Below are 25,481 nucleotides of genomic sequence, written 5' to 3' on the forward strand. Positions count from 1 at the left end.
TATACCGCTCTCTATACCATGGATGTTTTGTACCAAATTTTTCTTTTGTAACAATTTTCTGCTATTTGTCTTGTATTTACCCTTGTATGGGTCGTACCTTAAACTGCACTGTATCCATCCTTGCAATATATGTTAAAATCAATAAAAAGAATTACAAAAAAGAAAACAGTGAATGAAGCTTCAACTTGAGTACTGGTGCTTCTGGGATATAACATTGAATTTTTTTACATCCTGAGATGGTTCGGGTTTTACCATTGCTCCATACTCAGTAGGAGATTATCCTGTGTGGGGCATTATATGTGCACTCTCCACAGGTCTATGGGAATACAGAGGCTCAGAAGAGGCTGTGAAAGGTATATTTTTCACTGTGGTGTGAGGTGCTATTGCTTCTAGAGAAGACAGCATGTTCCTGCTACTGCGGTGTCTCCACGCCACCAGTCCGTTGGAGCTGCATTTATTCCCTCACATTGTATCCTCTGTGTTCATTAGGTCTGTGGTTTCTTCTGGTCTGGAAATGATTTGAACTAGATTTATTCCTTAGACTGCAGTGGACCAAGGAACAATGGTGGCTGTTGATCCCTGAAAGTAATGGAGTGTAAGACCTGTTGCATACACTGAATCTCTGGCTCAACTCTAAAGGGTTTGTTGTCACACCCACATGTTACACAAGTGATCCTAGTCCAATGCACCATCTCTGAATGAGAAAGACAGGTTTTTGTAGCCCCATAAACCCCACCCAATATTTAAATGAGATGGGGGTCAATGTTTTTGGGTTACTAACAGGGAACAGTGATAATTCAAACAACCGTTCATTAATGATTTCAACACTTAAGATCACTAGAAACGGATTATGTTTTTCAACATATTATTTTAAAACAGATATTTTGAAATGCTGGGATCTAGTGCCTATAAAATTGGTAACATCACAGAAGATAATAGAAAGCATCTAAACTTTTCAGTCATAGGGAAAACAGAGAAAGATCATAGCATCACAATTTATAGCCCTTACTCCATCACTGTGCTATCTCTAAGCGCTATGCTAGGTGTAGCAAATGACTAAATAATAAGCCTACGTTTCGGAGGTGGTGTGCATACCTGGTCAACAGGGTTTGTTGTCAGGAATATCCTGTCAGCTATTCTGAGCACATGGCAAAGAGCTAGGAGATTGCATCTATGAGAGAACATAACCCTGGCACCAGTTCGCAAAAGCAGAATGAAAGAATGAAATGCTTTACAGAGCCTCAGAGAGTTGTCCTGGAGACTTCTTCAGTCAAGAAGGAATCTGCTGCCATACTCATCTAGATCTGCGTCTGTGACCTGGGTGAAGTTTCTCTCCTAACTAAATGGTCAAGTGGTAGTCCTTTTAGATTTAAAATGGAATTTGGAATGTCACCTGAGGAATGTTTTGACATAATCATACACATTAGTGAATGTATTTAAAGGGTAAAATATCGTCAATATAGACCTTAATATTTGGGTTACGGTTGTTATATGACCTTGAAAAGGCACCTGTCTCAGACTGATGATGCACTGGGGGGTTTGTTGATGTCTATATTTGAATGACTTGACACTTTTACAGTTCTTAGAAAGATAGCCATAGACAACATCTGTGACAAAAGCAGAAATGCTCAATATTTTGCATAATTTGATGGAATATGGCAGCCTCCATTGTCAAAGATGACAGCCTCTATGGTCTAAGATGACGACCTCCATACCTAGGATGGATTTGGGGCCAAAGGTAAACAGGCTGGACAGGCTAACTGGAATGGAGACTATAGTTAAAATGGGACTGGTCCTAAATGTGTTTTGAAGAATCTAAAATTGAAACAAAGAAGCCTAAAAGTACGTGGTTGAAATAGATAAAATAGCTGAATTATGGAGGGAAAACCGTCATAAGATTTATGACTTTTCTAAGTTAAATGGTCACTAAATTATCACCGAATGGGTTTTTGAATGTTTTTGCTTATCAGACATATTATTATACATTTACAGAATAAAAGCACATGCCAGAAATGTGCATTTGATGATATATCAAATCATCACTTGTTACATGTTCAATAATACATCTTCAAACTGAAAAAACAGGGGTCTCTACACTGGGAGATGTGAGAAGTTGGCCTGGTATATGATGTTCACTACTTAAAGTGACCACCTTGTACCATGCCAAGCAACCCTTATGGTGTGGTTGTAAGTCAACCTTTTCGGACCAGCTGCCCTAGTGGTAGCGTAGGCTAAGCAGTCTTATAGGCTAAACTCGTTTAGGCATGTTAAGCAAGCTGTTTTACCATATGTAACCCCCCTTTATACCAATGAAAGGACACCACACAGATATATATTCAAAATATATATGTATTTATTACTCAAAGTTCCCCTAGACTCTTTATGAGCACAGGAGCACAAATCGTTAAACAAGAAAGTATCACAATATACGAAAGTTGCACTTTATATGGATAGGCCCTGGTGGCCGCTCAAACCATATACTAAAATAGTGGTATAAGTACCACGAACAGGAAAGGGAGAAGGCCTAGGGCCTCTAGAATCGCTGGGCCTACAAGGAGCTAACTTTAGTTAGTGACCAGGAGGTCCACGGGTCGCGTGTGCAGTGAGGAAAGTTACACGCGGGGCGCCCATAGGTTTTCAATGGGAGCGTAAATGTTCAAAAGTTACTGCTAGAAGGGTCTTCTGGTTGGACTACGAATTCAAGACTTCAAACCTAGACATTAGAGATGTTACTCTACACTTGTGCACCGGAGTGCCAGCTTTACCTCACCCACAGGAAGCGGGTGCATAGGGCTCGAAGTGCGTCGGGTTTCGTCTATCTGTTCAATGGAGCCTGATGACAAAGATGCTGCAGGCGGTCGGTCCAGAAGAGATGCAGTGGATCCAAGGATGGATCGGAAGTGTAGAAGACCTGTAAGCAGAGGGGACAGTGTTCACAGTCACTAGCCAGTGACCGGCGTGGCACCAGGTAGGTACCAGGCGATGTCGGGTCAAACAGGTGAAGAGATGTAGCTTGTCTCTGCAGCCACGTGGTCCCTGAAGGTCGACGACGTCCAGGAGTCAGTTCACGAGCTGTCCCACGCAGGCTCTCGCTGTCGGCGGTGTCGGCGACTCAGAAGAAGCAAACAAGCCTTGGCAAAAGCAGGAGTCGCAGGAAGTGAAGAAAGCTGTTAGCTCTGACCAGCAAGGTCAGAGGGGCAGCTCCTTTGGAGGGAAGCAGGGGCCAGTCTAGAGCAACCAGACCAGTGTTGTAGTTTTTCAAGATGGTCGCCAAGATGGCCACTAGTCAATGGACCAGTAACCTGTTAGGCGCGTCAAGTTGCGAAGTGCAGAGGGGCCCCACGCAGATCGTGGAGATGCTGGAGGGCTCACCTTTGGTGTAGATGCTGCTTGGGTGTTGGGCTTCTCAGGACCCAAAGCACAACTCGGAGGGAGCCTCTGTTGTTGCGCTTTCAGCTTAGTCGAGTGTCTTCCAAGGTGGCTGGCTCCACGGGTCTCGGTGCCTCCACGGGTTCCTTCTTTGCAGGAACTGTGGATCGGGTGGTGAGAGGTCTGGAGGTCTAGTCCTTGTTGGTCTCTGGGCTTGGGCTCCGGCGGGAGGTGGCGGCAAAGCAGACGTCAATTCGCTGGATGGTGCTTGCGTTAGCAAGATGGTCACTCCCTGACCATAGGGGAGATTTCCTTCAGTCTTCTGTGCAGCAGAACGTCGAAGTTCCCGTCTTCTTCTTAGTTTCAAGTTGATTCCAGGATGTCTAAAGTCTTAGGACACAGCTCCTACCTTTAAGCGGATTCTAGGGGCTGGACTACCTGCTAGGTCCCTCCCTAAGGGTGGGACCAGGAAGGGGGGTGGTTACACCCCCAATCCTTTGTCCAGCTCGCCCCAGGTCTGGGGCTGGTGTGCCCCAGGACCGGTTTGAACTGGCATATGCACCGAGGCTCCTTGTGAGCCTCAGGCATGTCTGTTTCCTTTCAAGCCCTACCTGACCAATACACAAAATCCTGTCTGGGGTGGTGCTCGCACCTCCCCAGGCAGGAAACCCTTTGTCCACATCTCCCAAGCTGGAAGGACTCCCAGCAGCAGGAGGGCAGACTTGTGTCTGTGGTGGCAGCGTCCATTTTGTGGAGCTGAGGCTATGTCTGATTTTACCCGGGTTTCAGGTTCTGTACATGTCGTGTCCCTCTAGGAGGGGGGAATGCTAACCCCGTCGCCAGAATTGGCGAGGGGTTAGTATTCCAATTCGTATGACACCTTACTCGACATGTTTTGATAAAGCCAAACCAAAGATAGCATTTAACCGCGAGGTTCATAATGCACTTAAGAGTATATGGTATGGCGATATCTGGAAACGGTAGAAGGAAGTTGTTCCGACTACTGCAGACAGGCTCAGCTCATGCCAGAGCACCATCTCACATGAAACCAAGCACTCTGCCTTCAGGATTTTTAAGGCCTGCCATAGGAGTGACTTATAGGTTAACATGTGTCCCATTTAAGGTTAGGTATAGGCATACTACACCTAAGTAAGAGGTGGATACACCAACTTACCCCAGCTGAGTGATCAGCCAGTTGTGTCAAATTGTTAGGCCAGGCCAGGGGTGGCACAATACATGCTTCAGCCCCTGGTAGGCCTCAGATACACCAATGCCCTGGGTACCTAGTGTACACTAGTACAGGGGCTCACATGGTGATCCAGTTCCAATGGGTCATGCACCTAAAGTGCATAGTGTCAATTTAGCAGAGAGAACAGCAGGCTGGGGGTCTGATTAGCAGGCCCACAGCCTCAATACGTCAAAAACCAGTGAAGCAAAAAGCAAAATTTTGGGGTGACCATAGGATAGCAGACCCTACTCTCCTACAGGAGACATGAGGCTTGAAATTGATGGAGCGTAATAGCAGGCATTTTCTTCACAATCTGCCTCACTCATACTCACACCCTCTCACATTTACTCTCTTCCCACTCACTCAAACTCACATTCTCTCACTCATGCTCACTCCCACTTATTGTTATTCATAAAACATACTCATTTATACTTACGAACTCCCTTACATATACTCACTGACTCTGGGCCCTGGTACAACTGCACATGCTGCACCATTGATTGCTAACCTCTGATTTACTTCCACTCCCTCTCACAACCTTCAGTCACTCGTTCTAGCACACTCACACTCCTTCACTGACTACATCGTCCTCACTTTCACTTATTCATGCACTTGCATATTCGGATTCTCACTCACTTTCACTCTAATGGACACTCTCAAACACACACACACTTTCACTCACTCTTATTCACTCTCAGTCACTCACAACAACACTCATGCTCAGAAAATTGCATGTTTTTTTAACTTAACTTGCTTACTTAGCTGGCAACTTGGAGGCTCCATGGCAGCAGCAGAGCAGGAATCTGGTGCTGCGTCTGGGAACCAGCAATACATGATTCCCAAAGAGGAGCAGCAAGGGCAGGTAAGAAAATGGGAAGACTCACCTCAATCCCTCTTCTAGCTTCTAGATAGGACTAGAAGCACAGCCCTATAAGAAACTGGGATAGTGCTGGGGATCCTACCCCTGTTACTCTGTGTGGCTCCTCACTGGCTTCAGGGATGCACTGATGTGTGCCTTGACAGGCACATTTTAGCAGATTAACTGTGCTTCCTGAGGGATGTGCAGTACGTCTGCTAAATAAGATAGAGTGTGCCTGTATGAGGGGATCGTAGTTGGCCTACACTCCTCGGACATGCGCAATCCAAACATCCAGCTATAGAGTGTTTTATTTTGAAACAACACTCTGTAGCTGGATCAGGCCTTAGTTTGTTCCTCCTCCTCCTGTCATCAGGACCCTGGAGACAAGTCAAAGCAAGCTGACCCATGCACCTGCAGTGTTCCTGTAGACAAAAAACCTGTGTCTTTATGAACACTGCTTAAGTGAAAAACTTGCAGGGGCCTCACAGGAGGCAGGGAGCTGTGCCCCGAAGTTCCTTATAAAGAGTTGCTGCTGCCAAGGAGGCTGCCACACTAAAGTAGTAGTTGATGGAGCCTTATTCTCTCCAGGCTGACTCCATGCTGTTGCCTTCCCATCAAAGAGTGACTGTGCACTGCAGAGAACTGAAGCTGCATCCTCAGCTGCATGTTCTTCTATCTCCACACTGCTGGAGAACTGCCTTCTTGATAAAACTGGAACTGTCATAGCCGCATGTGCTATTCTCTTTCATGCTGCTGGGGAACTGAATGCTGGATTAAACAGGAACTGTCTCAGCTGCATGTGCTACTGTCTTCTGGGGTCCTGGGGAACACACCTCCTCGATAGGCCTGGATCTGCCTCAGCTGCATGTGCTACTGTCTTCCGTGCTTCTGCTGGGGAACGGAATCCCAGATTAAATGGAAGCTACCGCCGCTTTCGTTTTCCAGTGTCAGGAAGGTGTGGACTCAAGTGACTCTGCCTGCCCTCTACATTTTTCTTTAGAGAGGAAATGTTACAAAATGTGATAAACTCTGAGGAACTTTAAAGCATAGTAAATTATTAATTTTGATTTCCTTTCTACTGGTTAGGATACGTCATTTACGTCTACTCTGGCCAGTTGTCCTTAACAAACTGTACAATATATGTTCTTTTTGGAATTGTATCTCCGCCTCCCCATTTTGAAGAGAACCTTTTCAGTCTTTTCTTCAATCATACTTAGGATAGTTATTGTCTTCTTCTATATTACTCTTCCCCCACAAGATAGCTTCTGGTAGTAAGTCCAAACATCCCATTCCCTGGAAACAAAGGATGAGGTGTTTTTGAGTCCTAGCTTATTTCCACTGGAGTGCAAAAAATGGTCACCTTTATGCAAGCAGCATGTCTTACTTCATAACTTAGGGGTCCATGGAGGGAATTTCTTTTGATAATTTACCTGAACATAGTAATGATAATGAGGGTGGTGAGAAAAAATATGTTTTTTATACTACTATGAGAAAACTTAAAGAACATATTGGAGAATTAATAAATGTAGTATTGGAATGTCGCAAATTGTTGCTTGTGTACAAAGTAACAATTAAAACATCACTAACTATGTGGTTGCTCTCAGAGGTCTGGCCAACACTTCTGAATTATTAGGTGATCTTTGTGACTCCCTTATCCATGAGCAAATAGTGAGATGCACTAATAGTTCTAGAATACAAGAGAAGCTACTACCAAGAACCTTCATCTAAGAAATGCGTAGATATAGTGAAAGAATGTGAACATATGCCTACTGCTGTAATAAAATGAAAACATCTAGTGATCAGCGCATTTGTATTGTAATAAATTGCAAGAATACAGATGGGTCTCATAGGACACATGAATCTACAACAGTTAAGTTAAAAACATCAAAAGGCAACCCTGAAGTAAAATAGTTTAGATGTGGTAATTTGGGGAATTTAGCAAATTGGAATTCCTTTTTTACTTAAACTTCTTCATTTAGAAACTGTGGCAAATTGGGCACTTAGCCCAAGTATGAACAGACATTAATGTTAAACAGGTTAATGTAGTTGAGAATGTAAGTGAAGATTTAGATAAACTTGTTTACCAAACTACCAGTGTATTGTGAACATGTGCACACACCAACAAGCGCAATTTCTTTGGATGGCCATATTGTGAGAACGCATGATGTCTCATGTTCACCATATACCCTTATCGACAAAAGAGTCTATGGTGTTTTCCCCAACAAAAATTATTACACTATGGAGGTTCTTGACTTCAATATGAGAGTTACAACAAAGACCCCAAACCTCTCATCAGTATTTTAGTAATATTCTTTAGCTTCAAGGATAGATTCACTCAGGGCTTTAAGTGGGATGAAAAACTAGGGGGTCTGTCAAAGGGGTGTGGCCAATGTAATTAAGGGCGAGGCCTAAAAACACATAAGCTAAAAATCTGTGCTTAGCATATTGTGCCGCCCGACTAGTATTTTGCTGTTTCTGTCAGAGCATCCAGAGACATAATGCAACAAGTAACATTATACCTACAACAAGTCAGGACTATTAGCTTTGTCAAAGGTTGTTAATTTCATAAGATAAATAAGCTGCAACTATGGCTTGTATACAATATTGAAAAAGCTTACACTTAGCCCTAGTGACACAACGACAATGTTGCTGCTCCTGATTTTTAAAAAGAGAAAATGACTCTCTTTAAAGGATTTCCCTTCCCCTACAATGCTGACCTGGCATGATGTCATGCTGTAACATCTCCACAAGTGAGAAATGAGCAGTGTGAGCAGCATACGCTAGTGAGAAGTGAGAATTGTGAGCAGCGCACATCGATGTGCCTGCTGTCACTGCAGTCTGGAAAAAAACGGACCGCCTGTGCCAGGGCACAAAACAGAGCCCAAAAGAGACCCGTTTCGAGGCCCTCTTTAAAAAATTGCCGGTGCGCAGCACCAGTGAGACTCGGCCCACTGAAAGCCATGGATTCACTGTTGGTAAGGTATACGTAGTTGAACTAGATTCCTATTTACCTGGTTGGAGACACCAAAAGTAACCAAGGATTAAACTCAACCCCAGCTCTAAGGATCCTGTTCTGTTGGTGAAAGGGTGTTTGTGAAGTGAGGATGAATGCATGTATCCAAGGACTTACTTAACATTTTCTAGGATCATTTAGGTTTATTAAGATATATCTGGCACACGATTAATCGGAGAAAGTATGCAACTCCAGTGGTCCACCAAGTGTGTTTGATTCCCTTTCTCATAACCAACCCACAAGAAAAAGAACTAAATAAGTTAGGCAAAGAAGGAGTCATTAAACCCAATGATTTTTTGTGTGTCTGACTTCTATTGTTTTTGCCAACAAAGAGATTGGGAAACAAATGTGTTTGTGTACGAATCTAAGGAGGCTTAATTCCAACAAATAAAATTGCAGGCACCCCCTTCCCAAAATCAACAAGGTACTACTAATGTGCAAAGCCTCGCCTCTTTGGAGGGATTAATTGTTATAGGCTTAACACCAGTGTGTACTGCACTCAGAGTTGAGATCACTCTTCTCCTTTGTTACTCCTTTAGGGGTTTATAGGTTTAGATGTATGTCGTTCGACTGAGCATCGTCAGATTTCATAGTTTATCAAATTATGCAAAATATCCTGAAGGTGATTACCAACGTGGTATGTTTTCAGGATGACACCTTGATTTATGAGATGAATGTGTCTGGTTATAATAAGACATTGCGATTAGTTTTCACAACATTGAGCAAGACTGGCCTAACCGTACAGAGTACTTGTTAAAGAAGAGTAGGGTTAGTAACCTATATAGGTCACACTATTTTTAAAGATGGGGGTCAAACCAAAACTTGACTTGGTTGAAGCTGTAAAAAAAAAGTACTTGGACCCAAAGATCGAGAAGAGCTGAAAATTATTTTTAGGGCTTGCATATCATTATAAGTTTGTAGAAATGTTGCCATTGTCGCTTTTCTTTTGGGTGCCGTTTAAAAAAAGAATGCTAATTTTTTGTGATAAAAGGTTGTCAGGATGCATTTGACAGGATCAACAATTTTATCCACAAAGCCCCTTTGTTCTTTCCTACACATTTGATTAGTTTTTGTAGTAAGTATGGTGAAATGTAATGTAGGAACAATACAAACAAGCATTTGCAATGCAATAGGTCTCGCATTTACACGAGTTTAAGCTATTGGCATTGTAAATGACAATGCCTTTTATTTATGTTTAAAAAACAAAATCTAAATAAAAGGCATTGTCATTTACAATGCCAATAGCTCTAACTCGCGTAAATGCGAGACCTATTGCATTGTAAATGCTTGTTGTCATCTGATATTTGAGAAAGGACGAGGAAGAGAGAGAATAGGTAAACAGTTACAAAGGAAAGCATGGACCCAAAAGAACATCTAGAGTGAGCAAAGGCCACTTGAAGTGTAGGGTGTTGGGAAAAATAGACATCAGGTGGAATCAAAACTAGTGAGAAAACAAGGACGACCAGGCAAGTGAGCCCTCCTGAACACCCAACTTTATCCAGGACTAAATATCGCCCCCGGGGGACAGGGTAAGCGATCTGGCGCTCACTGTGGCTAGCCTGATTGGCCAAATAGCCACTGAAAAAAGACTTTTCTTCCCGAACAGTGGGGGAAACATCAAGGGTCCGTCTTCTGTAACACCCCCCCACCCCGTGGGTGACGTGGCCTTTCCAGTTTGCTGGCTCTTTCGATGAGTGCTTGGTTCTCAGTGCAGCATGGCCACCCCCGACGTTGTAAGAAGTGTTCCCTCAGAGGACGAGGTATCGCCTCCGACCAACAACAGAGGTGAGAGTTTGCTGGTTGGTTTACTGTATTAGTTAGATTTCCACAGTCCTTATCGATCGATTGATTGACTAGTAATGCCTGTCTGTCAGAGTCAATCGAAGGCAACGGTATAGCTAAATATGCTCTTGAGGGAATCTAGGCCCGGCGGTCAAAACCGGGCACGTTGTAATTAAGGTCACCGGATAACTTCATGTTCCCCACTCTTAAATTATTTTAAGTTGCTCATTTGTTTCAGCAGAAATTAACCTAGTCTACAACTCCAAAAATTGGAGGAGGTGGCCTAACGGACAGAGCTGGGGAACATGAATCGGGCATCGGCTCAACATCCTGTGATTCTGGGCAAATCACTTGATCTCCCCGTGCCTAACAAAAACAAGGATATGAAGCAAGCTTTCAACAGGAAGTGTGTGTGGCTCACAGTATTGAGAAAGGAACGGAAGCTTCGGAAGCTTTAAAACTATACAGTGATTAAGAAACAAAATTAACAGCGGAGTGTTTTTTTATCAGAAACAGGGAGCAAGCAGCAAGATCTGGCTTGACGATTTACGGCAGCATCCTGGGTCTGGCAGTTGGCCACCAAACCGGACTCACCAGGGCTGTGTGTGGCTAGAGAAATCAAATTAGAAATGGCTGGAAAATTATGTGTATGCACAGTTAAACCAATGGTGTGCGCGCACCACGGAGGAGCAGGGTCGGGAATCGAAAGTAGTGGTGCGCGCGCACCACAGAGGAGCGGGGAAGGGAGAGCAGCAGCGAGGCGAACGGTGCGCTACTGCGCGCGCTGGCCACCATCGGGAATGGGCGGAGCAAAGGCGGGACTTGTGCCCGCCTTTGCCCAATTGTGTGCTGGCTTTTATAATAAAAGCCATGCGAAAACCAATAGAGCCGCAGGAAGAAAAAACACACGCACGAGCGTGTGAGCAGCTTTACAAACCCCATACAAAAGGGCTCTCGCTGCGCGAGCAGTGCTCTGCACTGCAACGCAGGGGCGAGCCCTAAAAAGGTGCTGTATTCCATGAGCCCTGCTTCCCTCTCCCCCATCCCCCACTCCCCAGACAATATATCTTTCACGAGTCCATGTGTGACTAGCTCCTCCAGCTCATGTTACTCCTTTGCATTCTGGAACTTGTATTCTGGTTTTATAATGTATCACAATAAAAAAACAGTACTGTAAGTCCAGGGCATAAGTCTTAAAAAAGAAGTGGGGGGACTAACCTAGTTAGGCAGTATGCAAATGACATCAGGGCGCGTAACTACACGGCGCGCAACATCGGCGTGCAACATAATGGCGCATGACATCACGGCGCACTTCATCACAACACATGACATCGCGCAAGGCATCACAGGAAGTGACATCATAGAAAGGGGCTTTGCAAGCCACAAATTTACAGGAAGTGGCATCACAAGAAGTGACATCAGATCTAAAGCCCTAACATATATGTTTAGCAGGTCTATCATGTGTACGTTTGAGCGCATTGCGAGGATAAGAGCACAGTGAGCTATGGAAGATGATATGTGATGTCTACACCTTGTAATCCCCCAGTTTTAGGTAACACATCCTCTACATTCAATTACAAACATATACTTTATTGTACATGTAATATGCACGTGTTGATGTAAAGAGCTCTGACACCCTGCATTGGAATGAGTTAGGCTATACAAGAAAAATTAGTGGTACTTAAATTATTTCAACGCCTCCTCAGGAGAAGTAAGCTCCATATAAATGCAATTGGTTTTGTTGTAAATACTGGGAAAGGCCAACACATCTGATATTCTTACAGTGCATATCTCCTAAACAGGGACTGAACAAAGTGAAAAGCTGCCTCTCTTAAGTATGTGTGAAGTGCTAACAAGGTGTGAGCCTTTGTTTCCCCTCCACTTCATTTTCATCTGGTGTGAGGCTTCTGGCTGCTCCCAGTCAAAAGACTCGGAAAAAAAGGCGGCCTGATTACCCCTCAAATTTGGCCTATGTTATGGGCCCAGCAGCAGGACTGGGAACAGAAACCGTCCCTGGCCAACTGCCCAGCCAGCCCCCCTGGGGGGGGTAGAGGGGGTGCGGCCGAGCTGTTTGCAAGGGCCGGTTTTGGCCGATTTTGTTACCAGAGGCCGATATTGCAGGCCCCCAGTAACAAAAAAAGCCCCCAGGGGCCCAAAACCAGCCCCCACCCTAATGGCCCACCGGGGAAATGCCTGGTGCCCGCTACGGACAGTCCGGCCCTGCCCAGCAAGAGTCTTAAATAAGAAAGCCCCATCCTGTCCCTGTCTGCACGTTGTTGCTTGTTGCAGAAGGAAAGCAGACAACGTGCAGGCGGTGCTGAAAGTGTCCCGGCGTTTGGAAATTACACCGGGACGAGTGGATGCGTCCAACCGCGTGTACCCCCGACTCGTGCCCTGGGTAAGTCACAGGATGCAAAGATGAAACCCTGACTGGAAAGCTAGTCATTCATGGACCTGTACAACTTGGCAGATATGCATTAAAGGATGGGGGGCATTTCCCTTGCTTCCTTTAGGGTTTATTGTAACTGGGGCACTCAGGTTTTCCCGTTCCCTACCTGAATATCTCATCCAATCCAGAAATTATTTTTGAATTCTGGAATTTGCAATCCTGGTATTATAATGTACTTAACAGGTGGACTACAAGTTCCAGCATACAACGGAAAAACCTGGACTTGATGGGCTACTCACACTTGGAAATGGAAACATTGAGACGTACTGTGTGACTTTGCTGTGTCCATACCTGGCATTACAATCAGTGGTCGAAGTGGGGGGAAAAAAGTAGGGGAACTGTGGGTGGAGAATCAGAGGGCGGGAATAACCTGAGAACTGGATCAGTGGGCGGAGTTGGAGGTGTGGCCAGATTGTGCAAAACATCCCACTTTTTAGTATTTGTTTGGCATTTCACTGACCAGTTACAGTTAACAATGATATTTAATTAAATCAATGGATACACATAATTATTTAAGGTTTAATATGAGTTACTGACATTAAGATACAATCACGAAGTGGGATATGTTTCCAATCAAAGACTGTCCCAAATACACTTAAAAGTGGAAGCACAAGCCATTTGTCTCTGATCCATGGAGTTTCTGTCTTCAGCACTTCTCCCATTTTCCACAAGAGCAGTTCAAACATGAATGGCAAAATATCCTAGTTTGCAAAAGTTTTTTAAATAATTATGGCTCTGCCATATTTGCCACATAATACAACATCTGCTATATAATCTGACAATTTTAACTAATAATTTTTTTGCAGCTCAAACAGATCAAAAGTTACAAAAAAAGTGACATGTGCTGCTGTGAAGTGGACGGCCCTTTGCAGAGGTTGCCTAGTCACCTTTCTCACTGCTGCATGTGTATGTTACACTGGTACTAATAAGGTAAAATCTTTCCAGAGACTGTTAGCATGTGTAAAAATGTCAAAATAATAAAGTGCTAGAAAATATACTGCATTACGTTGCAGCTTTTTTTTCCTGCATAATTTAGTCATCACTTTGGCGTAATTTTGTCTTCTTTTGCTGCATAATTCCAGTGGCCCCAAAGCAGGCAGTACGTCTTAAAAGTGCTTTTGCATGAAGCAGAGAGAATGTGAAGTTTGCAAACTTAGTTACGTGTGCGTGCAAATCCTGCTTTGCCATTCCCTGGTGAGTTGCAGCTACTACTGCTGAAACAAGGCCAATGGAGGTACTAATGGGTGAGGCGGACTGGCCTCAAGGGCAGGGCCGTCTTTAGCGCTCGTGGCGCCCTGTGCAACAATGTTTGTTGGTGCCCCCCAATGACCTCCTCTGCCACGGATTCCTCGGATTTCCTCAATTCCACCCTTTAACAGTGCCCCTCAAGTCTCCATAACCACACTCTCTCTGAGATGCATTTAATTTGAATTACAGTGCCACTCATACCAGTGTAGGGTTTTAGAGCACTTTACATCACACACACTACACAGAGACAATCAATTATACGTGTGTAAATCACTGTATAGGAATGTTACATAAGACAAAGGACTAAAAGGTGTAGAAGTCACATGACAACCATACTAGTGGGCAGTATAGTTTAATAGTGATTGGTCTGGACAAACACAAACTCAGAATTTAAAATGTAATACCATGGTTGGGGGTTCTCTTTAATAATCAGAATTGATTTCTATTCAAATGAACACTTTTTGCAACATTAGGATAATCAAAGACTGGGGGAAAAACGATAATGCTCCCATTTATACCTTGCAGTTTACATGCAGCTCTTAGATGACAATAGCTCACTGTTCTATGTTAGGATTTTAACTTCTAAACTGCAAGTAACCAAAGATCTGTCTGACAAAAGCAGTAGCCCACTGACCTATTTACATTATGTGCACTTTGTGATCTGCATGGTACATGTTCTTTGCAGCAGGCACATTTAACCCCCTGTGCAACCTTTCCATGAATCAAAACTTCCACTAGACAAAACTTTGATCTTTCTCTTGGAAGAACATTAATCAACGGAGTTATCATAACATTTTTATAGTTGCCAAAAATTGCTGGAGGCCAGGAGGGAGGCAGCAAGCACTTTTAAAACCATAATATACTTGCCACCCTAAGTCAGCCCCCAGTGCGAACACACCGGTTGCACCGCCCTAGAGCTGGCACTTCTCAAGGGTCCTGTGACCTCAGTGACAGAGTCACTGTTGCTATACTGTGTGCTGCTTCATAAGCCTACCCGCAAGACTAGAGGTGAACTTCAGTATGGGTTGTGGTGGACAGGCCTCCAAGGTTAACCCACACTTGCCCCCACTAGGGCAAACCTGCTGGTGCTAAGACACCAGGGCTTCTATGGTCTTGCGGGACCTTCTTAGGCCTAGCATGGGAATGTGCTTCCTCAGGAGAGAGGACTGGTCAGGAAGGCTGAACCTGGTTCCCCAGTTCCAAATTCGGCAGCTCTGACCATAGTGCCACATCCTCTCCCTCAATGAATACCATACTGCCCCACTGAGAGAAACTCGCACGGCCTTCAACTACAACCCAATTGTGCCCTGCTATACATACCTGGATGCGACTCAGTTCAAATTACGCACTAGACAAGAGCAATACGCTGCCTAAAAAAAGTAACAAATCTTCAAAAAAGCAAACCCTCATAGGGAATGCAATATTAAGTTAAGCATATGAAATGTAAGCAGGAACAACATGGTTATCTCAACACTTTTACACTCACTATTCAGAAATCAATGAGTGCTTGTGCCTGAAAAGTGAAGGACATGACTAGAGGGACCCACTACAATGTCCATTGCTTATATCCTCACAAAACGCAAGCAGTATGGTTTAAAAAAAAACACATCCATGAACACCGAGTCGCGCTACGCATTTTGTTTTTCAATCCACCCATCAATCCGGCATTGCGGTATCTCCAGGAATGGTGCACTTACTCATTCAGGGAAAACAATGCTGTTCAAAGAAAAGATAAAACAAAAGTAGTGCTTCACTGGCAAACTCTGTATAGTGGCGCTAATGTGTTTGGGTGTCAATAAAATCAATCTGGCTGCTTTATTTTTCATAGTTGAACCTTTTATTTCTGTCCATCCCGGAGGCTGTACTTTGGAATAGAATAATGTCAGAAAAAGACAACATTTGCAGCAAAAGTATTTGTCTTTTTTGGATCCATTTCACAAGGGAACAAACGAAAGGAGGAAAGAGAGGATGAGAACCGGTTTTCAGTGAGGAGGAGCGAGACAGAAAGAGGGAGTAAGAGGAAGAAAGGGAGGGGGAGCAGCTACCAGCGCTAGATCAGAAGTGGACACTGTCCTGGTCTTCTCTGGCAAGTAGGAAAGGACAGAGTCCTTTTCCTTCCCTGCCCGTCCCTAACGGCCAGGAACGCCGAGGCTTCTCTGCAGGCCATGGCTATTTCTGCCGTCCTGGGACGCATTATTCAAATGCAAAAAATAGGGACACAGGATCTATTAATTTATAGAAGTAGGGGCACGCCGTGCCCTCCCGATCCCGCCCACTTAGACCACTGATTACAATATGACTTTCTTCATGGATATAAAGGGGTAGGTTTACTCTATAAAGCTTTGCAGACTCCCAGCACAAATTTCAAATGAAGACCAGATGATAAAAGAAAATAGAGACTGAGTCGTCACCTTGTTTCTCTCACTCGGATTGGCCAATGAGGAAGGTCAGTGAGGCTCCGCCCCCCCACCTATAAATGTCCGCATCGCCAGTAGCTCGGTTTGCAATGGTTGTGATGGGGGAGGAGGGTGTTTGAATGTTGGCAGACAGAATGTTTCTTATCTAGATAGTTTTGAAAACCGAACGTTACTTTTAGATTGTAACATGCCTGCTGTTTGTTAGTCTGTCTCATACTAATGCGCACTTTTTTAATTTTTTTTTTTTTTTTGTGGGCAGCTTTTTGGGGTTTTAAAATACAAACATTATGTACGTTGTTTTTCATAAAAACCTGTGAAATTCACATGGAAGGAAGTGATTTGTTACTTTCGTGAAAATTACGTTCCTTTCTGCATCTAATTACCTTTTTTCATCATGATGTGTGACATTGAGTTTGTTGGGCTGTTTGTGTTCATAGTGGATCAGGAAGTGTCGGTTGGGGGGGTAAAGGGGGTTGCTCGGCAGTCAACTGCTTGATTCTGTTGGGAACGGGGCGTGAAAAAGATGTACCTTAATGGGTCGAGAGCGTGCACTGAAAATAGGTTACATTTTCTCAAATGCTTTCACCTGGAAGCTTTTTGGACGTGTATAAAAAGGGCGCGCTCGGCAGTTTAGCTTGTGGTAGTGGGACTGTGCAGAGTAGATTAAGTGAACTCTTGCTCGCCAAAATTAACAAAAAAGAATTTCAGGGACTGTTTGTATATGTTGGAAAGCTTATCAACCGGTCTCCAAAGAGTTTTCGTGGGGTGCTCAGTAATCCAGTTCTATCAGCCATCCGCAGACCCCCGTATACCTTCCAGTGAGAGCTTTGATTGGCTATCCCTAGGGCACAGACCCGGTTCTAGAGGGTGGGCCAGGCCCACCCAAACATGAGCTTGGCCGACCCAAACAAATGAGCCTTGGACCTCGCAGTAAATCTGCCACCGATGTACAATAACAATAAAAACTGTTCAGATAACTGGTGATTTACGATCCTGCTGCAGGGCAACCATTTGTCCGTTGGTAGTTCAGTGGGTTACTATCTCTGTCATAGATATCCTTGTGTTACTTGCAGTTCAGAAGTTACTATCCTAACCTAGGACAGTGACCTATGAACTCATCAAAGAGCTGCATACAAACTTCACTTTTTTGTGTTGTGATATAGTTAGAACTTCTCCATTCTTTCATTATTCTAATGTTACTAAAAAGTTTGTTTTTGGGCAGTTATCCATTTTTATCAGTAAAGCCAACCCCCAACCACTGGAGTACTCTTTAAATCCTGAGTTTGTGCTTCTCCAGGCTAAACCCCCGTAAAATATATTGCCCACCAGTATGGATGACGTGCTTTCTACACCTTGTAATCCTCATTGGCTTATGTGACATTCCCCATAGACTGATTTATTGTCTCTGTATAATGTGTGTTATGTAAAGTACTGTGACACCCTACACATGAGTAGCGCCATACAACAAATGGAATGGATATGAGAGAGGGGCAACGGAGAGATGAGGGACACTAGTGGAGGGTGGCAGTGAGGGAATCCGAGGAAGAGGTCATGGGGGGGGGGGGGGGGAGCTATGGAGAGATATGGGGCACTAGTGGAGTGGGGCAGTGAGGGAGTCAGAGGAGGAGGTCATGGGTGGGGCTATAGAGAAAGGAGGGGCACTAGTGGAGGGTGGTAGTGAGGGAAGCCCGGAGGAGGTTATGGGGTGGGGGGGGGGGGGGAGCTACAGAGAGATGAGGGACACTGGTGGACAGTGGCATTGAGGAAATCCGAGGAGGAGATCATGGGGTGGGGGTGCTATGGAGAAATGAGGGTCACTAGTGGAGGGTGGCAGTGAGGGAATCCAAAGAGGGGGTCACGGGTTTGGGGAACTACGGAGCGATGAGGGGCACTGGTGGAGGGTGGCAGTGAGGGAATCTGAGGAGGAGGTCAAGGGGCAGGGGGGCTACAGAGAAATGAGGGGCACTAGTGGAGGATGGCAGTGAGGGAAGCTAAGGAGGAGGTCATGGGGTGGGGGGGTGAGGTCATGGGGTGGGGGGTGAACTACGGAGGAATGAGGGGCGCTGGTGGAGGGTGGCAGTGAGGGAATCTAAGGAGGAGGTCATGGGGTGTGGGGGAGATACCGAGAGATGAGGGGCACTGGTGGAGGGTGGCAGTGAGGGAATCTGAGGAGGAGGTCAAGGGGCAGGGGGGCTACAGAGAAATGAGGGGCACTAGTGGAGGATGGCAGTGAGGGAAGCTAAGGAGGAGGTCATGGGGTGGGGGGGTGAGGTCATGGGGTGGGGGGTGAACTACGGAGGAATGAGGGGCGCTGGTGGAGGGTGGCAGTGAGGGAATCTAAGGAGGAGGTCATGGGGTGTGGGGGAGATACCGAGAGATGAGGGGCACTGGTGGAGGGTGGTAGTTAGGGAGTCTGAGGAGGAGGCCATGAGGGGGAGTGGCTACGGAGAGATGAAGGGCACTGTTGGAGGGTGGAAGTTAAGTTATCTACAGAGAAAGAGGTCAAAAAAGAGGTCAAGAAGACTTTTGCACCAGCAAAAGTCTGCCACTAAAGCTGATCCTGCCGTGTTTATTTAATTAACAGTCCGGTGATTAGGACAACTGTGGAGCATACTTTAACATGCATGCTAATTACATTTACTGCTATATTCAATGTTTCGAGTTTGAAGGTGATTTTACTATTGTTTATTACTGGGAATAATGAAAGTGGAACTGAATGGCGGCTGATATGGAGCTGGGGCCCAAGGTCAGCTGTGAGATAAGGTTTAATGAAGAGGGTAGGGTAGAAAAGTGGGTAATCAAGCCTGTAAGGGAGTGCACTGCAGAGTCAGGGGTCAGGTGGAGGTAGTAATGAAGAGAGTTTCTCCCTGAAGGCTCGCACAGAGGGAGCCTGAGTAGTGTCACTTGCTTGATACTCCCACCGTAGAAACCTCCTCTTCCCATCAAAGGGACATTACATGGAAGAAATGCACTTTTTGAGACTGATAACATTTAGAAAGAGACTTGGAAAAGAGTGTGTTTTACTGTGCCCTGTAAGACTAAGGAGAGATAAAGGAGGGCCCAGAAGCAGGCCTGGCTAGATATATAAGCAATGAATCGGGCCAGCAGTGGCCCACCCGTATCTACCCTTGGCCCACCCAAATAAAAATTCCTGGAGCCGGGCCTGCTAGGGCACCTTGATTTATGTGAAGGGCAAGGGGCCTGATTAGGCGGGCTAATGAGGCACATTTTTTGGGGATAGAAATACTTTGTTCTGGTCATCCAAACATGTTAACCACCCTAGGCCCTCATTACCTCCTCACCACAGTATATATAGTTTATTGTGTATTTACTGGGGCGAGGAAGACCAGGTCTCGGAGTAATCGAGAATACCGGTAAGTAACCGGGACATAAAAAAAAAAAAAGACCAATCCGCCGTTCCAAATGGTAACAAGTGTAATTTTCATTTTGTTTTTATAAACTTTTGATTGAGCTAGACACATTTTTGGTCAAAATCAGCAGACGATCGAATTTCGTGGCAAAGATACGAAATACCATGTTTACTAAGGACTTATTTTAGTATTGTGGCTCACGTGGAAAATCCAGTAACCCCAAGGCTACCAAATTGCATAATTCTACTGGCCTTGGGTAACCTATAAATCTATCTGGATTCGGTTAAAAATCTGTCTGTATTTGAGGGGTGGTGGAGTTGGCAGTTCGTCGGAAGTGCTCAAAGCTTCACAACAAAGTTCTCAAACCGCGTGAAAAGAATGGAGTGAAACTAAACCTCTTACCTGCTCTGAGATTAATTTCTCTATAAAATAAACTAGTAATCTTTTTGAAGATTAATAGTGAGTAAAGTGGCGGTGAAGTATCGATGTCGATAAAAATCAATACTGTTGAGTTGTATAACACTCCCCTGTTCAGTGCCACGGTGGTCTGCTTTACAAATGCACATCATCTGGCAACACTTAGCCATACATCCGTATGTATACCTAATGAGCAGAGGATTCAGATACTTTTGGAATGTAAATGAAGTACATGCAAGGTGACATCTGAAGCATTATGCAACTCTAACAAAACATGTTCTTTTTTGGTAGGTACCAGCAATTCCCTTCATGACAAATTAAATTGTGTACCTTGAAATTCGTAAACAAATGCCATTTAAAAAAAAAAAAATGTATATAAACAAACTATTTCTGTCCAGCTAGCACCTGGCTCGAGCGCCGTCCAGGCCGGCGACAGTTATGGAAATTGTGTATTTATTAGGATGTTTCCAACTATACTGCGATTTTCCTTTTTAGTAGCTTCTATGCGCTTTTCCACAGCTTCACCCATAACATTTCATAATACTATTTCTTCTTTGATACTTAATATGCAACTTCCTCCCAAAAAGACATAGCTGATGAACACTGAGATGTTACTACTCGAGAAACACCACTGTTTGTTTAAGAATGTTCTTTATCCTTGGCTTCATGTACCGTGATGAAATATCTATAATTTGCTTCATCGTAGTGAAAAAGTAATGTCCTACAAAGTACGTCAACGCTTCTATATTGTCACAGAATCTCCTCTGCTTTTTTCATTTTTCAGATTGGTCCATGCTTCTGAGATTGCATAAAATGGAGGTTGTTAAAGTTTTAATCATATTAGTGTTTGTCCTGATGAGGCTTTGTAAGATGTTACAGCTGAGAAAGGGCTGACCACAAGTAAAAGGGGCACAAAACTCATTTTAAATTATCTTTATTGTAGTCTGCATATAGGAATGTAGATAATAGTCAAAATAGTTATACAACCTGGAGACCCCAAGGTTGGACTACGCCCCCCCCCCCCTTCACCTAATCAAGTCAATGACAGACATACTCAAATATTTGCTTGGTTAACGGGTCATGTTTATTCACATCAAACCATTAAAAAAAAATCTTGAGCTTGACAAAAAATATTTTCAAGTTACACAGTAGGAGGGTTGTCTCATGGAAATTACACAGGATACATTGTAGTTACATCTCATCTAAGAATACAGGGTTAACAAAATGTCATATCAAGATCTACAGATTTTGCGTGAGAGTCCAACAGGGGGAAAATGAAAGCCACAGCACTTGGGACTTACTTCCCTTAATCTACTCAGACCACACATGTGAAATTACCTGTATCGTTGAGGGGTGATCACAGCCCTCATACGCTTGAGGCCCCGCCAACAATGTGCTGTCCTGCCCCTCATCACGATGAAACATGTTATTCCCCCTTCCCCAAGTCAGCTTGCGTGGAACGTTCATATGTGACCAAGCAAAGACACCCTTGTTGTGCTGCTGCATATAGTACCCTTCTGTACCTTGCAGACTCTGGATTGCCCTGCAACTCCTCCTGCAACACAAAACAAGAAGTTAAATTCTTCCCCTCACCACCCTCTGGCTGTCTGCAGGGTAAGCAGTAGGGCGGGAAACAGCGAGACGGGCAGCAGACAAGAGGCTGCACTGTGGGCGGGGGAAGGTATTTGTACCCTTGTCATCCCCCCACCATGGCCGGAAGTGATGCGGCCGACTGACCCCCTGGTCCCTAAACCGGTGGCACTATTACACTGACTCGTGTGCCTTCCTGTGGCACTAAGGCGGCCGTCCTGTTAGAAGAGTCCTCTACGTGGACCCCGGGCAGCCTGACAGTCAAACATGGGAACTATGGATATATGTGACTTCACAGCTTAAGCACATGTAACAAAATAAAGAATAACGAGATTAGTTGGGGAGGTGGATAGATTGTAACAATTGTGTATCATAGCTAATAACAATTTCTTGTGTTAAGTCACTTGACTGATTAATGTAAGATCTAGAATTTTCTTTTCATTGTATAATTCTTTGTCTTTCTATTTGTGTATATTATTGGCAACGAAACATGCACTCGGTGGGGGAATAGGGGCTAGAGGAGGGAACCAAGGAGGCAGCTACAAATTATGTGATCTAAAATCTCCATGTCCAGGGTGCACAGTGTGCATATTCTGTTCAGTTTCCTAAGTGGGATTGCAGATTTAAAGTATTGCACCCTGAATCTTCCTCCATAAACTAACATTATTGGTGTTGCATGCAATCAATTTTAGTTGTGCAAACTTGGCAAACCGTGATAAGCTACAGAGGACCCATAAATAAAGCACATATTCCCATTTCTGAGCAAGAATATCTTTAATCGCTGCAATTAGGACACCGATTCTAGCCTGTTATTTAGATTAACCCCCAGTTAAACAAAATAACTTTGACAATTTGAGAACCACTTTTAAATCACGCTTTTATTTATTTTAATATTGCATTTTTCAATGGTTACAATATTGGAATTCCTTTTTGGTAATATCCATTAGTACTAGGCCACTTTACCTCGTTTCAGTCCTTACTAATGAGGCATGTCTGCCTCCAACTGACCGGCATCGTAAAGTTCCAAGAAAAAGTAAATTTTGCCTGTCCACTTCTAATGTGTACAAAGGATCATGATCAAGATATCCTGTTTTTAATGGTCTCAGGAGACAGTCTGCAAACCAGTTACTTTTTCTTTCATATCTGCAGCTGTATGCAATGTGTGGGCTGCAAAAAATCAGACTCCTTTGTAGCCTGTGGAGCAAGAGGACCAAGGTTTATGGATCTTTCTGAAGGGCGACTGGGCTATTTAGTCACCTTTCCTTGCAAAACCAAATAACAACAAATAAAAAAAAAACAATAGTTAATCTGATTTCAGTTAGCACTCTTGTTATGTCATTTTCACCACTATTTGTGTTATTTTGTTATAACATACATTCAGTAATGCTTGTATTTAAAACCATATGAATAAATAACACTTCTAAAGTGCAGAGCCTAGCCAGATTTTACACCACTGAAGTCTCTCCATTCAGATGCTGATGTCAGGTTTTATGGTAATAGTCCAAGCCATGCTCTAGCTTGAAGCCTGTGAAAAATGCAAGCAAATACACATAGCCATACTTTAACTCGATAGACTGGTGCAGCTCAGGCTTTCCGTTGTATGGATGGATGACTCATTTGGCATAGTGTATGCCTACCATATTGAATAGTATTTCCAAATGTTGAAGATATTGAAAGTGGCTCAGGTCTAATAATGGCTGGTATAAGACTTCCTCTCCAACATGCTAACATTTGCCTTTTGTTGTTTCTCCCTTCTTAATTAAGAACATTCCCTCTAAGTGGATGGAATGTTCTAGTAGCCTTACAGCCCATCTGCCTCTGGCTATAACCGTTAACGGTCCTCCTCCTCTTTATAGGACCTATAACTTGGTTTCAAGGCCTTTAACAATGAGTAAAGCCCTAGTCTGTGGGCTATAATTAAGGCTCCCAGTTTTCAGTTTAAACACATTTTTACATATAAATACCGATGGAAAAATATTTTTGTTCCGTCTGTATTTATAAATAGAAAGGGAAAAATAAGACCAAATTGGATTCTGGAATTCTGAAAATTGTTTGGCAATCTGTGTTCCAGCCCAGGGTTGCCTCGGCACGCCCCTCTTCCTGATTGCGGTATATGCCTGCCCACATTAACACCTGCTGGGCCAATAATCTTTGGTAGGCACGGGAAAATGAGTGTGACCCAAAAAGGTCAGAAAGACTTGGGACATAAACACATTAGGCAAATTAGGTTGCATTAGCTTTCAGATACTCTCCGGCCTTAAAATTTAAACTTTCCTCTATGACTTGGCACCACATGAAGAAACACAAACATACCTGAGAGACAAGACAGCTGGGGCATATCTGTAAGCCCTTTTTCAAGTTAAATAGTTTTTTCATCATTGCGCGAGGAAGAACTGTGGCCGCAGCAAAACTGTGAGGGATTACTGTATTAAAGTAAATTGTTCAAATGCTACTAGGCAGTAGAAAGTAAAACAAGACAAGTGACACACACCCAATGTCTTCAAGGCAGAGACTGTAACCTATGGAAAATGTGTTTTGCATTAGCGAAGGACTTAGTTTAAAAAAAATGTAAATCAAAAGCTGCCAGCTCACATGGGTGGTGTTGGATATTTTAGGCCTCAGAAATGTGAGGGAAATAGTGCCTGGCAGGACTAATGCAAGTGCCTTTAATTTATTTCTGAAATGAGAGCTTGCTGCTTCAGAGGAGGTTGTTTGCTCTCTCAGCCCATGGATAGTCAATGCGCACCACAGAGCATGCTGCAGGAAGGAGCATGGAACTGACAATAAGGAGAACGAGGCATCCAATATCTCTAATTTATCATGAAAGTAGACAGCTCTTTTATGACGTCTTTGGCCAGGTCACTGAAAGTGCACAGGTGCACTCGTCTAAATTCTAAATGTGTTTACATCTAATTATCATGGCTAGTGACTGTGTTTTCAATATTGTAACACAGCAGCAGTTCACTAATATTACTGTAAGTAATCTCTGGGACACCACTGTGACTTGTATTACAGAGGGAAAGTTGCAGATGGCTGTATTGTTTACTTAATTTGGTGCATATAAACATATAGCTAAACCTATACCAACCATGTGCACTGTCTATTTAAATAAATGTGTAAAAATACTAGCTGCGATGTCTTTTTTTGCTTGTGACAAAAAAATGCGGCTATATACAGATAAAAAAAAAAGTATGGATAAAGACAGACGGAAATGTTAAAAACCGTAATACCAGGACCCTCAGCTATAATGTGACTCGAATGCATTACTACAGGCTTGATTTTAGGTTTGGCTGCAAGGATACTCTGTCACAAGGATGGCTGATGTCGTGTTTGCCTTATAACAAGTGTCTTAGAAAATAATGCACATGAAATATAGATGATAGGATATCCGCTATATATGCAACAGAGTATCCCACCCACCAAACTCTTAGGAAATAATGCACATGAAATATAGATGATAGGATATCCGCTACATATGCAACAGAGTATCCCACCCACCAAACTCTTAGGAAAGAATGCACATGAAATATGGAGGATAGGATATCCGCTATATATGCAACAGAGTATCCCACCCACCAAACTCTTAGGAAATAATGCACATTAAATATGGAGGATAGGATATCCGCTACATATGCAACAGAGTATCCCACCCACCAAACACTTAGGAAATAATGCACATTAAATATGGAGGATAGGATTTCCGCTTCATATGCGACAGAGTATCCCACCCACCAAACT

This window comes from Triturus cristatus, chromosome 7 (genome assembly GCF_964204655.1).
Source record: "Triturus cristatus chromosome 7, aTriCri1.1, whole genome shotgun sequence".
Taxonomy (NCBI): Eukaryota; Metazoa; Chordata; class Amphibia; order Caudata; family Salamandridae; genus Triturus; species Triturus cristatus.